Consider the following 15,248-nt stretch of genomic DNA (forward strand, 5'->3'; position numbering starts at 1 on the left):
ATTAGTCTCGTCAGCGGTATTCAGTCGCGGATGCTTGTGGGCGGTCGAATTTGGATGGAGGAGAAATTCTAGACGCCCGTGTACTGTGCGATGTCAGCGCACATTAAAGAACCCCTGGTAGTCAGAATTTCGGGAGCCCTTCACCCAGGCGTCCCTCATAGCCTGAGTCCCTTTGTGGCCTTAAACCCCCAAAAACCTGTAAGCTTAGAGATATTCGCCACGGAGATCGTAACGATCACGTGTCAATGCCACGCTCACGAAAGACCGTTCGCCCTCGTCGACAGTTCTGCTGTTGCGACTGAAGGAAGGGAATTAATGAAAAGACCCGCCCACTAGCTCCAGCTTAGCCACAAAATCTCTGTCACGGGCAGAGGAGATATGAATGAATGAATGAATGAATGAATGAATCAATGAATGAATGAATGAATGAATGAATGAACTTGTTGTTTGGTTTATAGGGTTAAGGTCCCAAAGCGACTTAGGCTATGAGGGACTCCGTAGTGAAGGGCTCCGGAAATTTCGCCCACCTGTGGTTCTCTAACGTGCCCTGACATCGCACAGTACGCGGTCCTCTAGAATTTCGCCTCCATCGAAATTCGACCCCGCGGCCGGTATCGAGCCCGCGTCTTTCTGGTCAGCTGCCGAGTGCCATGACCACTGAGCCACCGTGTGTATGTGAAAAACTTAAAGAACAGCGACAACACTGGTTTTTAGGCGAAAGCCTTTAATGCCTCATACTGTCGTTAGCAGCCGTGTCGGCAGCCGCGTCGGCAGTTGTGTCCGCGTTTCAGCGTCACTACTCAAAAAAAAACTGCCGAGGCTGAGAATCGAACCAGAGCCTTTGCATTCGAAGTCATTAACTACTCATTTGGCACTTAAGTAGTCATTAACCACTCATGACTAGTTAGTCATGATTGGTTAATAACTAGTGATGACTAACCAGTCATGACTGGTTAGTCATTAGTCATTAATCACTCATGACTGGTTAGCCATGATGGGTTAGTCATGACTAGTCATGATTGGATAGTCATAAGTCATGGTTAGTCGTGACTGCTTAGTCATGACTAACCATGACTAATGACACATTAGTCATCACTGGTTAGTCATTAAGCAGTCATGACTAGTTATTAACCAGTCATGAGTAGTTATTACTGGGTAATGACTGGTTAGTCATGACTGGTCTCATGGCTGGTTACTCATGACTGGTCTCTCATGGCTGGTTAGTCATGACTAGCTAGTCATTAACCGGGCATTAACTAGTCATGACTAGTTAGTAATTAACCAGTCATGACTAGTTGGGTCATGACCCAATTAGCCATGGCTAGCCAAACCAAGTCGCCCCATGCCGCCTCCTGTGTGCCCACGGCCGTGCAGCCAATGTCGCGTGGCAAGGCTTTCGCCTCGCGCACTGTAGGTCGTCAAAGTGGCCCCTGAATTTTTAAGAACAGATACTCCAGGGCAGTGCCTATGCTTCTAAATCAGCAGCCTTATTAAGGCGAAAGCCTTTAATGCCTCATACTGTCGTTAGCAGACGCGTCGGCAGGAGTGTCAACAGACGCGTCGGCAGGAATGTCGACAGACGCGTCGGCTGGAATGTCGACAGACGCGTCGGCAGATTTGTCCGCCTTTCGGCGTCACTGCTTAAAAAGAAACTGCGCTGAGGGTCGGAATCAAACCAGGGCCTTTGGCATTTGAAGAGGAGACGCTACCACTCCGCTACGAAGGCTTTTTTTTCTTTATTGCCTGTCTTTGGCTCATGACATTTCACAACAAAAATACACATAACGCTATATACATACGACACTGTCGTGGTCAGCCAGCACGAGACTGGCTTCGTCAGCTTAAAATTCCCGCAACATACACAACGGCTCCAGTCTGGAGAGCCACTCGGGAGGCTCCGCAGCTGCTTTTTGGATTGCAAGAAACCAGTCCATGCTTTCCCGAAAATAAATTCGGGCCGGTCGCTCCGCTACGAAGGCTCAAGGTTCCAGCATGAATAAAGGCGCATCTAGTGAATGCATAGGTTTCATAAATAAAATGAAAGGAATAAAGTCAAGACAAGGAAAATAAAGATAAGAAAATAAGCAAAAATAAAAACAAAAGAAAATAGGATATGAAAATGAAAGTAAAAAACGATAAAAAGAAGAAAAGGAGCGAAAATAAAAAAATATGAAAAATAAAAAAGTAAATAAAGACAGAGCGCCAGGAAACGCTTTCCCCTTGCAGCACTTTAGAGAGCCAAAGTGCCCCCTGAATTTTTGTCGTCCTCGTAGGTCTTGTGTGACAGAGCAATCTCTCGGAGAGGGCTTCTGGCGACGAAGATGGTGTTCGTAGTGCCAGTTAAGTGCCGCGTCCGTGTAGTGTGAAGGCTCAAAGAGTAGCGTGTCGGGTCTTTGTACCATGTGTTTTTGAAGCGGAAGCTTCACTACGCTAGGTAAAGGGTCACCGTGTCTAGAAAGGTCCATAACTGGCCCCCTGGGACAGTGGGCAATTTAGTCGCGCTTTAATCTACGAAGATTGTCGCGGTGGCTCGGCTCAGTGGCTAAGCCGCTCGTCTACAGAGCCGGAGTACTCGGGTTCGAACCCGACCGCGGCGGCCGCGTTTCGATGGAGGCGGAACGCAAAAGCCGCCCGTGTGCTGTGCGATGTCAGTGCACGTTAAAGATCCCCAGGTGGTCGAAATTATTCCGGAGACCTCCACTACGGCGCCTCTTTCTCTCCCACCTTCCTTCCTTCCTTCCCTTAGGGCGAGATTCAGGTGTCCACCGAGATATGTGAGACAGGTACTGCGCCATTTCCTTTCCTCAAAAACCAGTGAGCATTATTATTAATCTACAAAACCTATGAAGGGCGGAAGCTTGGAAAGAGAAGGAACGGCGCATAAACTGGCCCCATGGGACAGTGCCTACCTTAATCGCGCTTTATTTAAGCTACAAAACCGACGAAGAACACTCGCTTCGAAAGCAAAGGAAAGGCACATAACTGCCCCCTCGGACAGTGGACACCTCAGTCGCGATTTAAGCTACGAATGCGATGCGTGAGGTTCGAAAAAAATTGCCAACGATTACATTAGTTCCCAATGCGAAATTTGAGCGCAGTGCATTTTGATGGACGCGAAACGCTACAGGCGCCCGTGTGCTGTGCGATGTCTGTGCACGTTTAAGATACCCAAGTGGTCGAAATTATTCCGGAGACCTCCATTACAGCACCTCTCTCTCTCTCTCTCTCTCTCTCTCTCTCTCTCTCTCTCTCTCTCCTTTCATTCCAGCCTTCCTTCCTTCCTTCCCTTAGGGCGCGGTTCAGGTGTCCGCCGAGATATGTGAGACAGATACTGCGCCATTTCCGTTCCTCAAAAACCATTTTACCAATTTCGCGCAGCTCATCTGGTGTTTTTTTAGGCGAAAGCCTTTAATGCCTCATACTGTCGTTAGCAGACGCGTAGGCAGGCGTGTCGACAGACGCGTCGGCAGGAGTGTCTACAGACGCGTCGGCAGCCGTGTCGACAGACGCGTCGGCAGGAGTGTCTACAGACGCGTCGGCAGCCGTGTCGATAGACGCGTCGGCAGGAGTGTTGACAGACGCTTAGGCACCCGTGTCGACGACGCGTAGGCAGCCGTGTCGACAGACGCGTCGGCAGGAGTGTTGACAGACGCTTAGGCACCCGTGTCGACAGACGCCTCGGCAGGCGTGTCGACAGGCGCGTCGGCAGCCGTGTCGACAGACGCGTCGGCAGATTCGTCTGCCTTTCGGCGTCACTGCTTTAAAGGCTCAAGGTTCCAGCGTGAATAAAGGCGCATCTAGTGAATGCATGGGCTTCATAAATAAAATAAAAGGAGTAAAGTCAGGAAACGGAAAATAAAAAATAAAATAAGAAAACAAACAAAAAGAAAAATAAGATGTGAAAATAAAAATAAAACACAATAAAATTAAGAAAAGAAACAAAAAATAAATAAAAAAAACAAGATATGAAAAATAAAAAAGTAAATACAAACAAACAGTGGCCAGGAAGCGCTTTCGCCTTGCAGCACTTTAGAGAGCCAAAGTGCCCCCTGAATTTTTTTTTCCCGATAACGGTGCCTCCCTTGCTGGTAATGAGGCGGCTCATAACCTAGCTCGAGAACTATCCCGCCGAGCTGGGTCGTGCAGTACACCCGCCCTATACTCCGGCAAGGACAGGTTGTTTTCTTACAGAGAAATCCTGCAGCACTACAGGCTTGCAAGACTCAGATTTCCCCCAGCAGATAAAACGCTTTCCAAGCAACAGGCGAAAGCCTGGCGTAAACTTCAAACTAAAACCTATCCAAATCCCCAATTGTGTAGCTTCTATTCGGATGGACTGTACTCAGACAAATGCAAAAATTGTGATGCCAAAGCCGATCTAAATCATATGATCTGGAACTGCCCGCAGTCCCTACCCGCGAGTCGCTTCATTACCGAGTCTGATCATTGGGAGGCTCTATTGCTCAGCCCTGACCCGGGGACACAGATCAAGCTCCTCCAGCTGGCTGAAGACGCCGCCGCTGCCCAAGGGATAGCGGCCGCCGTTTAAGCGGGGGGCGACTTCGGGTCGCTCCTCTATATCCGCTGGAAATAAAGTTCCACCACCACCACCACCACCGATAACGGTTGCTGAAGTCCGAGCACAAATAAACAGATTGAGAACCAAGACTGCAGCGGGTCCAGACGGGATCAGCAACCGAATTCTAAGAAACCTGGATGACGCGTCGATCCAACATCTCGCAGCCTACATGCAGGAGTGTTGGGAGGCCGGTCGGCTGCCGGCGGCATGGAAGGACGCAAACCTCGTGTTCATCCCGAAGCCGGGGAAACGGCCGGGTTTCGAGCACTTGCGTCCCATCTCTCTCACGTCGTGTGTGGGCAAGCTGATGGAGCATGTGATTCAGGCCCGGCTGAACCGATTTTTGGAGGACAATATTATCTACCCGAATACCATGATCGGATTTAGACCGCATTTGTCTGCATGCGATGTCATGTTGCAGCTAAAAGAACACATCATATACAATTCAACAGTAGACACCGGGGTGGTCGTTGGTCTAGATGTGGCGAAAGCTTTCGATAACGTGAAGCACTCGGCCATTCTGGAGAATCTGGGTGCGTTAGACGTAGGAGTTCGCACTTACAACTACATACGTGATTTCCTCACAGACAGAACGGCAACTATCAGTATGGGGGGACACACAGTGGAGGGTATTCAACTGGGCAACAAAGCTACACCGCAGTGATCGGTGTTATCCCCGACCTTGTTTAATATCGCCATGCTTGGCCTCCCCGCACAACTGAGCGAAATCCCGGGGCTGAACCACACATTATACGCAGATGATCTGACTCTGTGGATGTGCAGGGGCAGTGACGGCCAAATTGAACATACGCTCCAGCGAGCAATCGATGTTACAGAAAGGTACTTAGAACCGGTCGGGCTAAGGTGTTCAGCCGAAAAATCGGAAGCGCTCTTCCTCCCCCCAATACGATCGCCCCAGCGTCCGCGTATAAAGCAGGACGTACCATATAACCCGGGAATCACACTCAGGATCAACGGTAACATTATACCAACGGTGGCAAGCATTAGAGTTCTTAGACTACGAATTCAGGCCAACGGCAGGAACTCGGAAACTATTCAGAGGCTAGAGGCCAGCACAAGTCAAACTTGTAGACTCCTGAAACGGATTAGTACAAACAAACATGCAGGCATGAAAGAAGCTAACCTCCTCAGGCTAGTCCAATCTTTCGTAATCAGTAGGGTAGTCTACGTGGCGCCATATCTGCGGCTTCACAAGGCAGAAAAAGACAAACTCGACATTCTCATTCGTAAAGGGATAAAAACAGCACTAGGTTTACCACCCAATACATCGACGAACAGGATTATGAGACTGGGTGTTTCCAATACCCTCGAAGAGCTCATTGAGGCTGCAACAACCTCGCAATACCAGAGACTGTTGCGCAGCCGTACCGGTCGCACCATTCTGGAGAAGCTAGGGCATGAGCCACAAACATGCTCCAGACGTACTGAAAAGGTTCCTACATAGGTTAGAGACAAATTAAAAATACCTCCACTCCCAAAAAACATGCATCCCATCTACCATGAGAGCCGGAGGAGGAATAGAGCAGTAGCTTTGCAGGCCCGATTTGATGGCAGACAGGACGTCTTGTATACAGATGCCGCAGAATGCGCGGACGGTGCGGGGCGCGTTTCGGTAACAACCAGGGAAAACGAGGGCCCAGTAGCGTGCTGCAGCACCCGAAACTCGACCGCAACGGAGGCGGAAGAGCTGGCCATTGCGCTGGCTCTAACTCAAAAACAGGTCAAAATTATTGTCAGTGACTCAAAGTCAGCGATCAGAAACTTTGATGCGGGCTGCATTTCAGCTGTAGCAGCACGATTGCTGGCCGGTGCCCCTCCACCGGCAGAACAGGTCGCGCTCATTTGGACACCGGCGCACCAGGGCTTGAGGGGGAACGAGAAAGCGCACACACTGGCCCGAGGATTAGCTACCTTCCGGGATCCCAGGGGCGTCTCATACGCAACCCCATCCCCCTCGCGAGATGAAGAGCCCCTACGGTTCAATGAGATTCTTAATACATACCAAGAAATTCTAAATCATTACAAATTAGGCAGAGCGACATTTCCAAAACCGAATAGACAACTCACTAAAAGCGAAGAGGTCGTGTGGCGCAAGCTTCAAACTGGAGTTTCCCCGAACCCGCAGCTCTATAGTAAGTGGCACCCGCAGATTTTCAGCCCCAGGTGCAAGCGTTACGAGGGCATAGCGGACATGGTCCATATGATATGGACATGTCCTAGCTTTGGAGAGCCTTACAGAACTACTGAGTCCTGGGAGGCACTGCTTCTCAAAGAGGACGAAAAAGAACAACGCACTGTCATCCGTCTCGCCCTGGCCGCGGCCGAGATCCAGGAGATTCCGGTCGACGGTTAAGGGGGAAGACATGGCTGGGACTGAGCTGCGACTCGGATCCGGGTCAACCTTTTGACGGGTGTCAATAAATGTTATTTCTCTCTCTCTCTCTTCAATAAATTGAGGCAAAGAATTCGAGCAAGAAATGTATGTACAAATGCAGACAACTTATTTTGCACGCACATTCCTTCAAGAAACACTCCCCTAACAACCTACCCTGCCACCCTGGAAGGTGGCAGTAGGTTCGCTCACCGTTGTCAGCACTAACGCATGCCGCCCGCATCTCTCTCTCATCACCCCACGTAAGCGCAATTCAGATGTCTATTGACCCAGGGAGCGAGTTATGCGCACTTCCTTCCCTTAAAACGATCGGAATGCAAATAGTTGTCAGCGCCAGCGCCAATTAACGCACAATTAACGCCGACAGCCAATGGCTTCAGCGCCGCGTTTCTGGCACAACGTTGTCAATGCCACAACGCATGCAGCGCACATCTGTCTCTAGCGCCACACAGATTCTCGCCGATGCCTTCGTGACCAGCCGGATCCTCTACGCCGTGCCGTACCTACGCACCACCAAACAACAAGGCGAGCGCATTGACGCCATCATCAGGAAGGCAACAAAGCGAGCATTGGACCTCCCGGTGGCTACCTCCAACGCCAAACTGAAGGCGTTGGGAGTGGTAAACTCCTATCAGGAGTTGCGGGAGGCCCACCTCGTGAACCAATATACGCGGCTATCGCAGACGGTTCCTGGGCGCCGCCTGCTAAACCGCTTACACATCCAACACACATGCATACCAGAGGGTACGGAGAACATCCCGGTGCTGTGGCGCCACATGCTCTTGGTCGATCCGCTCCCTCGTAACATGGACATGGCTTCACATGAAGGCAGACGACAAGCGCGGGTTCGCACGCTTGAGAGGCAGTATGGATATAAAGAGGGCGTCTACTACGTGGACATCACAGGGCCGTCGCCCACGGGATTCTTCACGGCTGCCGTAGTCCACCGGGGAATGAATGTCGATGGCCTATCTTTTCGGGCCCCAAATTCAACGCGAGCGGAGGAAGTCGCAATAGCTCTCGCTGCCGCCGATCCAAAATCGAGAACAGTTATCACGGACTCTCGCCGGGCCTGTGAACATTATCTTGCAGGCGAAATATCCCCTCTTGCCTCCCAAATTCTAAGACGCGCTCCCGCCGATCCAACTCGCACAAAAGTGATCTGGGCTCCTGGCCACCAGGGTCTACGAGGCAATCACGCCGCTGATGCGGCCTCCCGAGCGCTCACACACCGGGCTCCTCATCCTAGCTCTCCTGGCTCAGAAGCTCATAAGCCGCTTCTGCGGTTCCGCGAAATCCTAATTCATTATTGCGACAGCCACCGTCTCTACCCAGTACCTGCCAAGGGGCTGAGTAAGGCGGTGGTGGTGGTGAAAAACATTTATAATACAATAAATATTTACAGAGAGGTGATTGGGGTAGGCCCTATTGGCCCTTTCCCCTAACAATACTAGGTGGAGCCCCTATTCCGGGGCCCCATTGGCAAGCAACGCCGCCCGCGTCCGGTGAACGAAGGCCTTTTGGGTCTTTAGGTCCTGACAGCCGAGCAGGGCCGCCTCCCAGTCCTCTCTGGTGGGGTTGGGGTTGGGGGGGATAGATGGGTTTGACTGACACGCCCAAACCATGTGGAAGGTGTCAGCCACCTCCCCACAAAACTGGCACGCGCCATCAAAGGATGTATTGAAATGTTTAAGCACCGCCGGGCACAGTACAGTGGTGTTAGTAAGAATTTTGATGAGGAGGCGCTCGTCAGCGCGATCCAGACCCTTAAAAGGGGCCGGGTAGCGCCGGTGCTCCTCCTTGTAGTAATCGGTGATTTGTTTGAATGTAATGGCCAGATTGTCTGATTGGGAGTATCCTTCCAAGGACAGGGAGATAGCCCGGGGAGAGAGTGCGCGGGCGGCCTGATCGGCCTGTTCGTTTCCCTGGAGTCCCTGGTGACCGGGGGCCCAAATCAGTCTTCTCTGTCCTGCCATAGCAAAACACTTCGATCCGAACACAGATGGGCGCTGCCCGCACTGTGGAGAGATCTGCGATATCTTTCACATGGTGTGGGCATGTACTCGGAATCCTCACCTTCCCCCTTCCCCCACCCCCACCCGAGAGGCATGGAAGACTGCCCTCCTCAACTGCTCCACGCTGGAGTCTCAAAGGGCTCTAGTAAAGCGGGCGCGAGACGGGGCCTCGTCGTGCGGTGTCCCGGACTAAGGATACCGACCATGTAGCAGGGTTTCTTGACCCTCAAACTCTCTTTGTAAATTAAAGTTTTTCACCGCCACACAGATTAAAGCACGACTGAGGTGTCCACTGTTCAAAGAGAGCTGTTATGCGCCTTGGCTCTGCTTTCCAAGCTTGTGCTCCGTTGTTTTCGCAGCTTAAAGGTGTCCACTGCTGGTTACGAGGGAGAAGGGCACGGCGACGCCGCGCAACGCATAAACGGGCGCCAAAGAGCTGCGCCTTAAAACTAAGGCCGCATAACTTGCACGATTGAGGTCTGACACCTATATTAAGGCGACAGCCTTTTATGGCTCATACTGTCTTGACCAACAAGTGTTACCAAAAAGTGTTAGCAAATTTGTCCGCGTTTCAGATTGGTCGAACTGGTCCTGACGTCACTGCACGTGAATATTGAATATTGACGGGTGTCCATCGAAATATGAGACAGTTACTGCGTAACTTCCTTTCCTCAAATACAATACAATTTTGATTTTCTTCATTACGACCCCTCTTTCTCTTTCTTCTTTCACTCCAGTTGCTCCCTTCCTGTACGGTGCGGTTCAGGTGTCCACCGTGATGACTGAGAATTACAGCGCAATTTCCTTTCCTCAAAAAGCGTTGCGTTGAAAGGGCAACGCTACGCGCCGAACGGGTGGTCGTGTTCCGTGGACTCCCTGGCAGCGCTACTACAACGTTGTCGCGTTCCACTCCTAAAGGCAAAGATTAAGCGTCATTAATTGGCAGTTAAATAATGAACCAACAGAATGTGAACAGTGTTGGTCAAATGTATAGGAGAATCCCCCAAGGTGGAGTAAATTTGTTATAAGGGAGTAATTACTCATTGGCATCCACCCAAGTGCAGCCATACGGCTACAAAGGAAAGCTATACATCTTTCTCAGAAACTTCGTAGTTAAAGAAAAATTCGTCCTGGTCCGGGGTTCGAAAATGGCACCACCGCTTCCCCGGAGCAGTCGCTCTACCAACTTTATTTATTTATTATTCCTCAAAGGTCCAGAAGGACATTACATGAGGGGTGGGCTGACAAAATTCTATTATTTTGGACACAGATGATCTTCGATGGCGGATTTGAAAAGGACTGGATTGATGATGGTCGCCACTATCTGAGCTAACCGGGATGAATTTTTCTTTTAACTACGAAGTTTCCGAGAAAGCTGTATAGCTTTCCTTTGTAGCCGTATGGCTGCGCTTGGGTGGATGCCAATGAGTAATTACTCCCTTATTAGAATGTGAACAATCGCGTAGCAGAATGCAGCACTCAGGCTTTCACCACTTTAGCCGCTAAAGTTCCTCGTAATTTTTTAGGCTTTAAAGCTACGTGGCTGTCGGTAGTGACAGGTGTGCGTTCCATGCGTTGGCATTGGCAACGCTGTCGCAGAAACGCGGCACTGAAGCCGTAGGCCGCCGGCGTTCATTGTGTTCACTGGCGTTGGCGTTCGCATTTTAGACCGATCATTTCAAAGAAAGTGCGCATATAACTTTGGCTCCCTGGGCCAGTGGACAGGCGCCTGAATCGCGCTTTGACGTACGTAGGGTGGTGAGAGAGATGTGGGCTGCATGCGTTTGCGCTGACAGCGTTGTGGCAGACACGCGGCACTGCTGCAAAAGGCCGCAGCGTTCATTGTAACTACCAGCTACCAGGATGGCAGGGCGGCCGGAAAGCACTCAACATTAGAAGCTCCAAGCCGTGTATAGCTGCTTGGGGGTAGTAGTAGTTTTTAGAATGCTAGTTCTAAATGTGAATTTTGCCTGGTTGTCAAGGTCACTATCAAGCGTTAGAACGACACAGCTACCCCCGCATTGAGGAAATTGTGGAAGGGAACGAAAGAAGGAAGTGTGAAAGACGTGCCGTGCTTGAGGGATCCAAATTAATTTTGATCACCTTGCGTTTTTTATTGCGAAGCAATACTACTTTCGCTACCACCTCAGCCCGTGCCGTGCCGCGGCCCCATAGCCACGCTTGACCTTTCGCGTGACCTCGCTGCGTGACGTCATACCATCTGTGTAAAATCGGGGCCCATCTCACGCCGTCGCCTTGCGCGGCGCATAGCCACGGCCTGACTCCCGCTCCTCTCACCAGGGGCGCTGCGCGCTATGTGACGCCATACCATCTGTGTAAAAAAATTAGGAGCCACTTTGGCCACTAAAGTGGTGCAAGGCGAAAGCCTTAGTACAGCATTCTGTCACGAATGTGGTTGTGAATGATGATTCAAGTGCTGCCAGCAAATGACGCGTCCATTGGCTGTCTGCGTGTGTTACTGATGTGTGGTTAACATGTTAAGCTTCGCCTGTAAGAGTGGAACGCGACAGCGTCTTGCAACGCTGCCAGGGAGTCCACAGAACGCCATCGCCATTCGGCTGTACGCCTTGCTGGACGGTAAATTTATTTTTTGAGGAAAGGAAATGTATCTCTCTCGCATATCTGGGTGGACACCTGCACCTCGCCGTAAGGGAAAGGGGGAAGATGGGAGTGAACGAAGACGCCGTATTAGCTAGACGCGCCTTTGTTCAATCCAAAAAAATTCAGCTGGCATTACGGAGTGGCTAGGGTGCTCGTATCGCACTCCGGAGACCCTGGTTCGATTCCCCAACTCGACCAATTTCGTTCTCGGTTTTATTGTTTTATGCGGTCTAACTAGAAAGGTTAATTAGGCTATTTCATATTTATATTATTGTATTTCTATCCATCGTGTTCTGTCATTCACCTGTCAATTGTTGGAACTGTCTAGGATGTTCGACACAACATATATGAAACGAGCAACGTCGAACTGAGTGGGGAAGTGCGTGGCGGTGGAGCGAACGCGGTTTCGTACTTATGTTTTTTTTCGGCAGCGTCTTCTTCCGCGGACGCTGTTGTCGCTGCGGCGCGCGTCTTTCTTTTCTTTTCCTCTTTCTTCTGACCTCTTCATTCTCCTCTATTTTAATTAGGCTAATTGATTAATTAAGCAATTAACTAAACTCAGTCCAACTTAGTTGGAGCATCACTATACGATCTCTTTGATTGGCTGCATGGTTACTAGCCAAAGTACAATTGGCCCCATTTGAAATTCGCGCACTGTGACGTCACGAGCATTTCGACCAATTGAAAAGCGTGACATTTTCTGTCGACAACTCCTGCTTACAACGATGAGGCATTAAAGGCTTCCGCCTTAAAACGGGGCCCCATCTCACACCGTCGCCTTGCGCGGCGCATAGCCACGGCAGTGGCCTGACTCCCGCTCCTCTCACCAGGGGCGCTGCGCGCTATGTGATGTCATACCATCTGCTTAAAAACGGGGCCCCACCTCACGCCGTTGCCTTGCGCGGCGCATAGCCACGGCCGCGGCCTGACTGCGCTCTTCTCGTCAAGCCCATGAGATGCCGCCTCCAGCCTATACGCTTCGGCAGGTTGCAAAGAGAAAGCATCAGCGAGCTACGGAGACAGAAGAAGAACGAGAAGAACGGCAGCAGAACCACGTATTGCTTCGCAATTACCAGGCTTAACCAAGCTAAGTAACAGCCAATTTTTTTTTACCAAATATTGACATCGCTAAGGACATGGACCTCTGTTGGACTATGGACTATGGTGGACTCTGTTGGACCGGTGGACCGGTGGACTATAGAATTATTCCGCGGGCGACGGGCTTGTGATGTCCACGTAGTAGATGCCCTTTTTATCCATGCTGCCTCTCAAGCGCGCGAGTCAGCGCTTGGCGTCTGCCTTCGTGTGAAGTCAGGTCCACGTTACACGGGAGCGGAGCGACCCAGAGCATATCAACCACGTATATTCGTTCACTAGATGGGCTTCCCGCAAATCCTGAAAGGAGTTTAGCACCCACACACAACGCATTTTGGCGTTGGAGGTTGCCACCGGGAGGTCCAGTGCTCGCTTTTTCGACTTCCTGATCATGGCGTGAATGCGCTGGTCTTCCTGTTTAGTAGTGCAAGGTAATGGCGAGCCGTAGCGCGCCCCTGCTCCGCAGACCACCCCGCTTGTAAAAAAGGCGGTGGGATAATGCGCATTACCTGCTCGCCTGCGCGCTTGAGTTCCGACAGATATGCGTAGAGACGTGTTGTCTTTGTGATTTCCCCTGGCATGTAGAAGGTATGATTTTGTGGAGATTGCCCCATTAAGAGGCCGTTTTGACGAGGTAGGCAACCCTGGCCTCCCAAATGAATTGCGAAACAGTGATAAAATTAGTAAATTGGTTTTTGAGGCAAGGAAATCGTGCAGTATCTGTAGCACATATCTCGGCGGACACCTGAACTGCGCCGTAAGGGAAGGGAGGAAGGTAGGAGGGAAAAAAGAAAAGGAAAGAGGTGCCGTAGAGGAGGTGTGCGATATAATTTCGACCACCTGGGGATCTTTAACGCGCACTGACATCGCACAGCACACGGGCGCCTCTTGCGTTTCGTCTCCATCGAAACGCGGCCGCCGCGGTCCGGTTCGAAGCCAGGTACCCCGGTTCGGTAGACGAGCGCTTTACCACTGAGCCACCACGGCGGGTCTCTTGGGTAGTTGCAATACTTGTTTGTGCTCAAGTGTAGTTGCAGTACTTGTTTGTGCGCAAGTGTAGGTACGGAGCCATACACTTGGCAGGGAAGTGCATTGGGGTCCTGCTTTGTTTCGTGTAAGGTGAAGTCACTGGGGTAGCAACTGCGTTTGGGTTTGTTTGTGTGAGCAGGGAGTGCTGCGTGCTAACACCAGACGCATAAACGCATCTGTGGTTTCAGCGTCGCATACTGCTTCATACTACTTCAGGGGAAAGAGGGCTAAGGACCGAAGTGTGTCTGCAGGTTGCTGAGCATGGTGGCTTGCCCTGGATTTAATTCACGATGCGGGAACTGGCGTCTTATCGGCGTCTTATCTCTCTGTGGAGGTTAGTAGTTTAGGCAAAGGTCTGGGGAGCTTTGGCAAGAGAGAGTGAATACGTCGGACTGGTCGCCCATTTGGTTAGGCCTCGTGCTACTTGGTCGACCGCCTCTCACGAGTAGGCGGGTACCCAGACTATGTTGATCGGTCGGGAGTGCAGCCGCAAAGGGCGCATGCGGCGGAGTGGCAGATGTAACCTGCAGAGTAATTTTGTATTTGGAGCCGCTTAGGACTGTTCGTACATGTGTCGGCGATGAGCGCAATGGCAGTTTCTTCCTCCGCGGTGGGGGAATGGGCTCGTACTGTGGCGGTGGTGACGAAATTGGATTGTGGCGTGGTTGAACAGCTACTTATGTAGTTACTGCATCTTGCCGTGCCACGTCCGCCTAAATTGCAGGTACGTGTCTCTAGTGCTTGGACCAGCTGGCGACGCTTATCATGGCGGTCAGGTAGCATGTTTTTAAGCATGAAATGCTTTTAGCTCCCGTTGTCGGCAGTGTGGTGACGTCACGCCGAGACCGAGAGCCATCATCCGGGCACTGAAATCCACTCATCCGGGCACTGAATTCCAGTCATCCGGGCACTGAATTCCAGTCATCCGGGCACTGAAATCCACTCATCCGGGCACTGAATTCATGTCATCCGGGCTCTGAAACGAGAACATCCGGGCACCGTACGAGACTTAACGAGATTTAACGAGACTCTCTAAGCCCTCCTACGCGACCGGCATGCAAGCGCCGGTTGGTCTCCAAATGAGACAAAAAATAACTGCTGCCAGTGCCTTCTCAATGTTTATCAAGATATCAGTGGAACTGTGGGTTTGATAATGCACGGAATTATAATTTCCGATTTCTAATAACGCGTGCAAAAAGCACACAGATGCCACGTTACACTTCGTTGTCATACGTGATCCGGGGGAGAAGCGCTGCGTTCAAAGGGCAAGGCATCGCGCCGAACGGGTGGTGGCGTTCCTCCCTTCCTTTACGGTGCGGTTCGGGTGTCCACCGAGATGGCAGAGAATTACTGCGCCATTTCCTTTCCTCAAAAAACTTTGCGTTCAAATGGCAAGGCATTGCGCTGAACGGGTGGTGGCGTTCCTCCCTTCCTGTACGGTGCGGTTCGGGTGTCCACCGAGATGACATTAGGCCCGTAAACATTTCATGCTTAC

Source organism: Amblyomma mixtum, chromosome 1, assembly GCF_055824585.1.
Source record: "Amblyomma mixtum isolate Tamu chromosome 1, ASM5582458v1, whole genome shotgun sequence".
In the NCBI taxonomy this organism is placed as follows: Eukaryota; Metazoa; Arthropoda; class Arachnida; order Ixodida; family Ixodidae; genus Amblyomma; species Amblyomma mixtum.